The 6,769-nt window shown below is 35.9% G+C and overlaps 1 pseudogene; it reads left to right on the top strand.

Annotated features, from left to right (window-relative positions):
• The first annotated feature begins 5,879 nt into the window (after positions 1-5,879).
• LOC110592339 lies at positions 5,880-6,364 on the top strand (annotated as a pseudogene).
• Positions 6,365-6,769: the final 405 nt, after the last annotated feature.

The following is a 6,769-nucleotide window of genomic DNA, read 5'->3' on the forward strand; positions in this document are numbered from 1 at the left end:
ACTGATGAATCACAGACCTGTACCCCTGAAACAAATAATACCTTATATGTAATTTTAAAAAAAGAAAAATATATTTGATAAATATTATAATGATATTAATTCACCATTATACATTCATCTATTTAGTAAACCAATTCCTGTGTAACAAAGAATTTGGCTGGCTTTTGTCCCTGGTTTCTGGGAAAGAGTCTCTAAATACTTGGGATTTCCTAGGGAATAGGAGTGTCTTTGTTATTCATGATGGAATCTGATAATATATGCTAAGGGTCCCAAGATAGTTTATAACAGGCGATTCGGTTTGCAGGCTGGCCATGCCAGAAGGACTAACTTGTGATTGGAGTATTGGGGTTTTAAGCCATGAGACATCAGCCTGACCCTCCAGGGAGCAGAGGGGAGCTAGAGGTTGAGTTCAGTCACATAGCCAAATGATTCAATCAATCATGCCTATGTAATGAAACCTCGATGAAAACTCTGGACATCAAGGCCAGGAGAGCTTTCTTGGTTGGCAATACTCTGCATATTGTCACACCCTGACATACCAGAACAAAGGGAAAGGACATGGAAGTTTAATGTCTAGAATCCCTCAGATCTCACCCTTTGTGGCTCTTCTTTTGGCTGCTTCTGATTTATATTATTTGGCTACAATAAAACTTTAATCATAAATATAATGTTTTCCTGAGTTTTGTGAGTCATTCTAATGAATTATCAAACCCTAGGGAGGACCCCCAAATTTGTAGCCAGCTGGTCAGAGGTGCAGGTGGCCTGGGGACTCTGGAACTTGTGACTAGTGTCTAAAGTAAGTAAGAACAATGTCCTTAACCTTTAAAGTTAGGTCTAACTCTGCATAACTGGCGTCAGAAGTCATTGCACAAATTAAATGTATATCTACATATGCTCACCATTTTCAACAGTATGAACAGTATTGCATACCCATTTTTGGGGTCAGAGTTTTTCAACTTCAGCATTAGTGACATTTTGAACTAGGTAATTCCTTTTTGTGGAGGGCCGTTTTGTGCACTGTAGGGATACTGCTTGATGTATGATTTTGAGAACCAATCGTTTTCATATATGTGCCTTAAAATAGGAACATGGAAATTCACATGTGTGGAAATTATTTTGGATGTAATACTGGCAGGAGTCAATAAATGAATAAATATATGTAATATATGTAATGACTACACTGTTGTCTCATATAAGCATATATTTCCAGACAAATTTTCAATTCTTTCTCTGCTATTATAGCTTTTCTTTTTAATGGGACAACACTTCTGCTATACCTAGAACACAGATTCTGTGGGATCTTGCACAAAGACTATGCAATAAATATTTTGTATTGTTTCTGTTTTCCCTAAAGCTATGCACTGAAGTATTTCTTCAGGTGTTCCAAAAACCATCTTATGTTCCCCATTTCCACAGGAAAAAAAAGGCATTACTAATAACATCATATTTCATAACTTTATACAGCCTCTGATCCAGTAATGGAGGTTATAATTCTTCTCAATGCCAAATACACCACCTAATTTTTTTCTCTTGTTGGCAAACAGAAGCAGTTTGTACCCAAAGCATATATAATCAAAGAAATAAAAACACTTTATGTATATTTCCAGATGCATGTAAATTATAATATTGCTTCAATATCAAAATTTATCTACTTAAATCTGAAGAGCGCCTGATGGTTTAAAATTAATCAATGATCTTATATTTTATTTTCTTAATGATTTCTTCTTGACTAATACTAACCAAATGAATAATTCCTTAGCCAAATGAATAAAAAATACAGTTGAATAGCTTGATATACATCTTACAAAATTAAAACTTACTAACTGGAGAAATTACATATAAGTGGAGAGGAAGGGTATTTTGAGGACTTTTAAGATGAAGCCAAAGAAAATAGCAGAGCAAAGAGAGAAGAGAGCAAACAATCAACTAGGCAAGAGTACAAAAGATTAAAAATAACAAGAAATCCAAACATCTTTATCCAGTGGTATAAAAAAATTACAGAAAATGGTACATCTGCTACAGATGTACACTGGAATGAAACAACTGAGTAAACTGATGCTGAATGGTGGGAGCCAGTTTCTCATTGTTGGAGTTGGAGCTGACAGATGAGGAGGACGGAACTAGAATAATCCATGTGCTAATGGATTAAAGTTGGAAATATCATATTCAACTTAATATAGATACATAAGGTTATATAGAGAAATATTTATAAAAAGGTAGATATGCACACATATGTTTTTGTGGTCAGCCAAGAGGGCCTAGATGCAGCCACACCTCAATTGTAACAAGGACACACAGCACCCAGATCTTGGTTTCTAATACCATTCTCCAATAAAGGGAACCACAGCTTTGTGGAGAAATAGTAGGTTCTAGGTCTGACACAGGAAATATACAAGAGTCTGGACCATCTTGTAGTGCCAAAAAGTAAAGAAATGCTAGAAAGAAAGGAAGAAAGAAAAAAGAAAGAAAGAAAAAAAGAAAGAAAGAAAGAAAGAAGAAAGAATGGAAGGAAGGAAGGAAGGAAGGAAGAAAAGAAAGAAGAAAGAAAGAAAAGAAAGAAAGAAAGAAAGAAAGAAAGAAAGAAAGAAAGAAAGAAAGAAAGAAAGAAAGAAAGAAAGAAAGGAAGGAAGACAAAGAAAGAAAGAAAAAGAGGAAGGAAGGAAGGAAGGAGAAAGAGGGAGGGAAGGAAGGAAAAAGGCAAGGCAAGGCAAGGAAAGGAAAGGGAACCACACAATAATGGGTAAATGCTAACTGAAAGAGTTTCCAAATGCCAAAATTGGAACAACTGGAGCAAGACAATAAATAAATTATACTGGATTGTAACCTACAATGCAATAAATATCCGTGAGTTCATGCTGATATAAATTATTAAGTGAGTAAACAAATCAGGGGGAAAAACAAGTCTCCCAAGCACAAGAATTACAAATAATTTAGGTAGAGACTCTGCCCCCCAAAAGACAGGGCACATAAATCCTGACTCTTTAAAGTATCACCACCTTCACCCCACCCTTTCCCCAAATATGTAGTTTGCTCCAGGCACTAACATATTTCACATATCCTCACTCACCATTCCTAAAATGTGATATAGAAACAATGGTATAAAGATAGCAGCATAATGGCCCTTTTGGTCTTATAAAGCACTTTCATTAGCATAATCACATTTAAACTTTCCAGTAGTTCTGTATACTAGGTAATGTATTTACCATACTGCAGAAAAGTGATTTCAGTTTTTAAAGGTCTCAGAGTATTTACCAATCCATGACTCAGAACTAGTTATTTTGACACCATATCCAGTACTATTTCTACCATCCCTCTCAATACCACACCTTAATAAAATCTATCACCAATTTGCTTAGGCCACAACATCTGTAAGTACCAACATATACAGAAAGTTCCAGAAAAACACACCCCTAAGAGTAAATAAATATATAAATATACACTCATACATAAGTAAAATTAAATTGAGTTATGATTTTCTTCAATATACATGGAGATTTACAGACAAGCATAAATTACATGCAGATATATGTTGTTTTATATAAATCTGTGTGTATATACAGATATACACAAAAATACACATATATGTGTAAAATCTTGATGTTCACATAAGTTGTCCTTTTGAATGAAATATACATATATATTTCTCCAGTCTTTTAACTGCCCTAAAAATGTGGCATTGTTATGCTTTATGTTAAAATATTATCATGTGTTATTTAATTTGTATCTTCGGAATGTTATCCCCTCCATTCTACAGATGACAGAACAGCTTCTTTACAGAAGCTATTAGCCTATAAATCTATTTGGATTGCGGTTATACATTCATTCAATTTTTTAGCCCAGTGTCCTCTACATATATAGGGAAAGCAAAGAATAAATAATTGTACAATGGTATGTATGGAATATGTTACTAGTCAGAAAGGCAAACATAAGAATTAGTAGTTCTAAAAAGTCTAGTAGCCTATAAATATTTAGCTTACTACAACCAATTTTCCACTAGAAAGATTATGGATCTCAAAAGTACAATATCATTGGTAAAAATTTTAGCTTGAACTAAGCTTACCAACCTCATCATATCCTCAGTTAGTAAAGCAACCAAAACCGATTTTTTTCTTTAATGCCTGAACCAATAAAAATAAAAAAATGAAAGGGCAATTCAATGTCAGATATATCAATTTATAAATAGATACTTTACAAACTGCTTCAATACAGCTTTGTAAGCAAAATAATGGACACCAAAAAGGTCACATTTCTATTCAATATTAACCATGAATGCAGTATTAACAATATAAAATTTATTTTGCTAAAAATAGTCCAAATAGGTTTTCAATTGCGTATTTATTCAGGAAGGTCAAATCACAGTACTTTTATTTTTCCTTTTTCCTATCACACTGAACCCACTCAGCCAGAGAGGGGATATCCATGCCTTGATGGCATTACTGGCTGCAGTATCCTGACCTGTCTTTGAGAATTTTCTCTTATTTATACCGTACCGTTTTTTCAGAAAAGAAAATCAACAAGGTAAAAAAAAAAAAAAAAAAAAAATCAGAAGTCTGACAGCCTCTGTTTGTTCCAAAGAGACTGCTGAGAACATAAAAGGCCAGTATCTTTCTCATTGATTGTTTGAACAAAAGCTGGACAGATTCTCAGGGTCCAATTTTCTCCTTCCTCCAAGTCCTTCAATCCTGTGTCAATGCTGTGAAAAGCTTCAGGCTCAGAGCACTCGATCTCCAAGTCACCCTCTTCCAAGTTGAGGTGTGTGGGGAGTGGGAGGTCCTTGCAAAAAGAAAATTTGGGCCCTAATTCATTTTGCTCTTGCCCTATCTTTAAAACAAAATAATAACTAGATTATAGTAAGCTTATTGGCAAGAAATTTTTAAAAAGCAGACAATGAGAAACCAAAATCAAAGAAAAAATGAGAGACTGAAATACACACACAGTTTTTTTTCTCCACATCTCCTACATTCTGTCCCACCCCAAATGATTATAACGTCAGGATATCAGTACAATACGTCAGTCTGGTCCTTGGCATGCTCAAAAGAAATGCTTACAGATAAAAACAGAAATAGTTCGAAGCACAGTACAGCAAAGTGAAATAACCCAATTCCATTCACCCTGGGTTCAAACAAAGAAAATTAGCTTGGGGGTGCCTGGGTGGCTCTGTCATTAAGCGTCTGCCTTTGGCTCAGGTCATGATCCCATGGTCCTGGGATCGAGCCCCGCATCGAGCTCCCTGCTCAGCAGGAAGCCTGCTTCTCCCTCTCCCACTCCTCCTGCTTGTGTTCCCTCTCTCGCTGTGTCTCTCTGTCAAATAAATAAATAAAATCTTTAAAAAAAAAAAAAAGAAAATTAGCTTGAACATGTACCCACCATGAACGAACAGTAAAATGTCAAATTCAAACTCATATATTTAAGTGTTTTAATATGTTTAATGCTTGACTTTAAAATCAGCCTCCACTCTTACTTGAAAACTTGACAAAACAAATTGCAGAATCCTATCCTTCCCTTTGTCAGTTGTGCCTTATCATTTTACTGGTGGGAAATTAAGAGCTATCTGAAAGACACATTCTTAATTACCATGTTCAATTTATTTTAAATGTTCATGTTATGGCATGATAGCTATAAAGGGATAATAATGAAAATGAGATATGTGATCTACTTTGAAGGGGGAAGATAAATGTCTCTCCCAGGGTTAAGAGCAATAGCAAAGGAAGAGCCTACAAGTCAGTCATTGAATTAAATTTGTGGATGAAAAAGCAACAGTCTCCAAGGCTCCGGTCCTAGAGAAAGCATCCACTTTGGTGTAGAGTGTTACCACAGAAGAAAGATTAAAACTCATGGAGGGCTTTTTGGCTGGAACTGCCATTTTCCAGTAATTCACCAAAATGACCAACACAACAGGAAAGAGGAGAGGTACCTGCTATGTGTTCTCTAGCCCTTTTAGAAAACATGGAGTTGTTTCTTTGGCCTCATACATATGAATCTACAAGAAAGGTTATATTGGAGAATTCAAGAGAATGGGCACTATTCAAAAAGGAATGCCCCACAAATCTTACCATGGCAAAACTGGAAGAGTCTACAATGTCACCCAGCATGCTGATGGCATTTTTGTAAACAAACAAGTTAAGAGCAAGATTCTTGCCAAGAGAATTAATGTAAATATTGAGCTTATTCAGCACTCAAAGAGCTGAGATAGCTTTCTGAAGCACGTAAAGGAAAATGATCAGAAAAAGAAGGAAGCCAAAGAGAAAGGTATTAGGTTCAACTCAAGTGCCAGCCTGCTCTACCCACAGAAGCATACTTTGTGGGAACCAATGGAAAGGAGCTTGAGCCACAGGAACCCATTCCCTATGAATTCATGTCATGATAAGTGTAAAAAAAAAAATAAAGACCTCAAGACTGTAAAATAACTAACTAAATAAATAAAATAAAACTCATGGGGAAAGCTCCCAAAGGCACCTTCTTCTAGACCTCTGCATACCCCCAAATGGAAAGAGATGGGGACAGTAGAGGTAAGGCTCAAACCTGGTGCCGGGGTGCATGGCCCCTCGAAGAGAACCTCAGAACTAATAACTCTTTCCTCAAAGAGACACATAGCCTCATTGTGGAATGTTTAGTTGCTGGCTGAGCACAACAGAAAGGTCCCCAGTTCCCTCACTCTCCACCAAAATATCTTTTAGAAACTCAGAACAAGTACCAAGGAGCTTCCTGAATCATTTTCTGGGTGAAATTTGGACTACTTCTGTTTCAAATCAAGCCAATGACTTTACTG

This window comes from Neomonachus schauinslandi, chromosome 3 (genome assembly GCF_002201575.2).
Source record: "Neomonachus schauinslandi chromosome 3, ASM220157v2, whole genome shotgun sequence".
Lineage (NCBI taxonomy): Eukaryota > Metazoa > Chordata > Mammalia > Carnivora > Phocidae > Neomonachus > Neomonachus schauinslandi.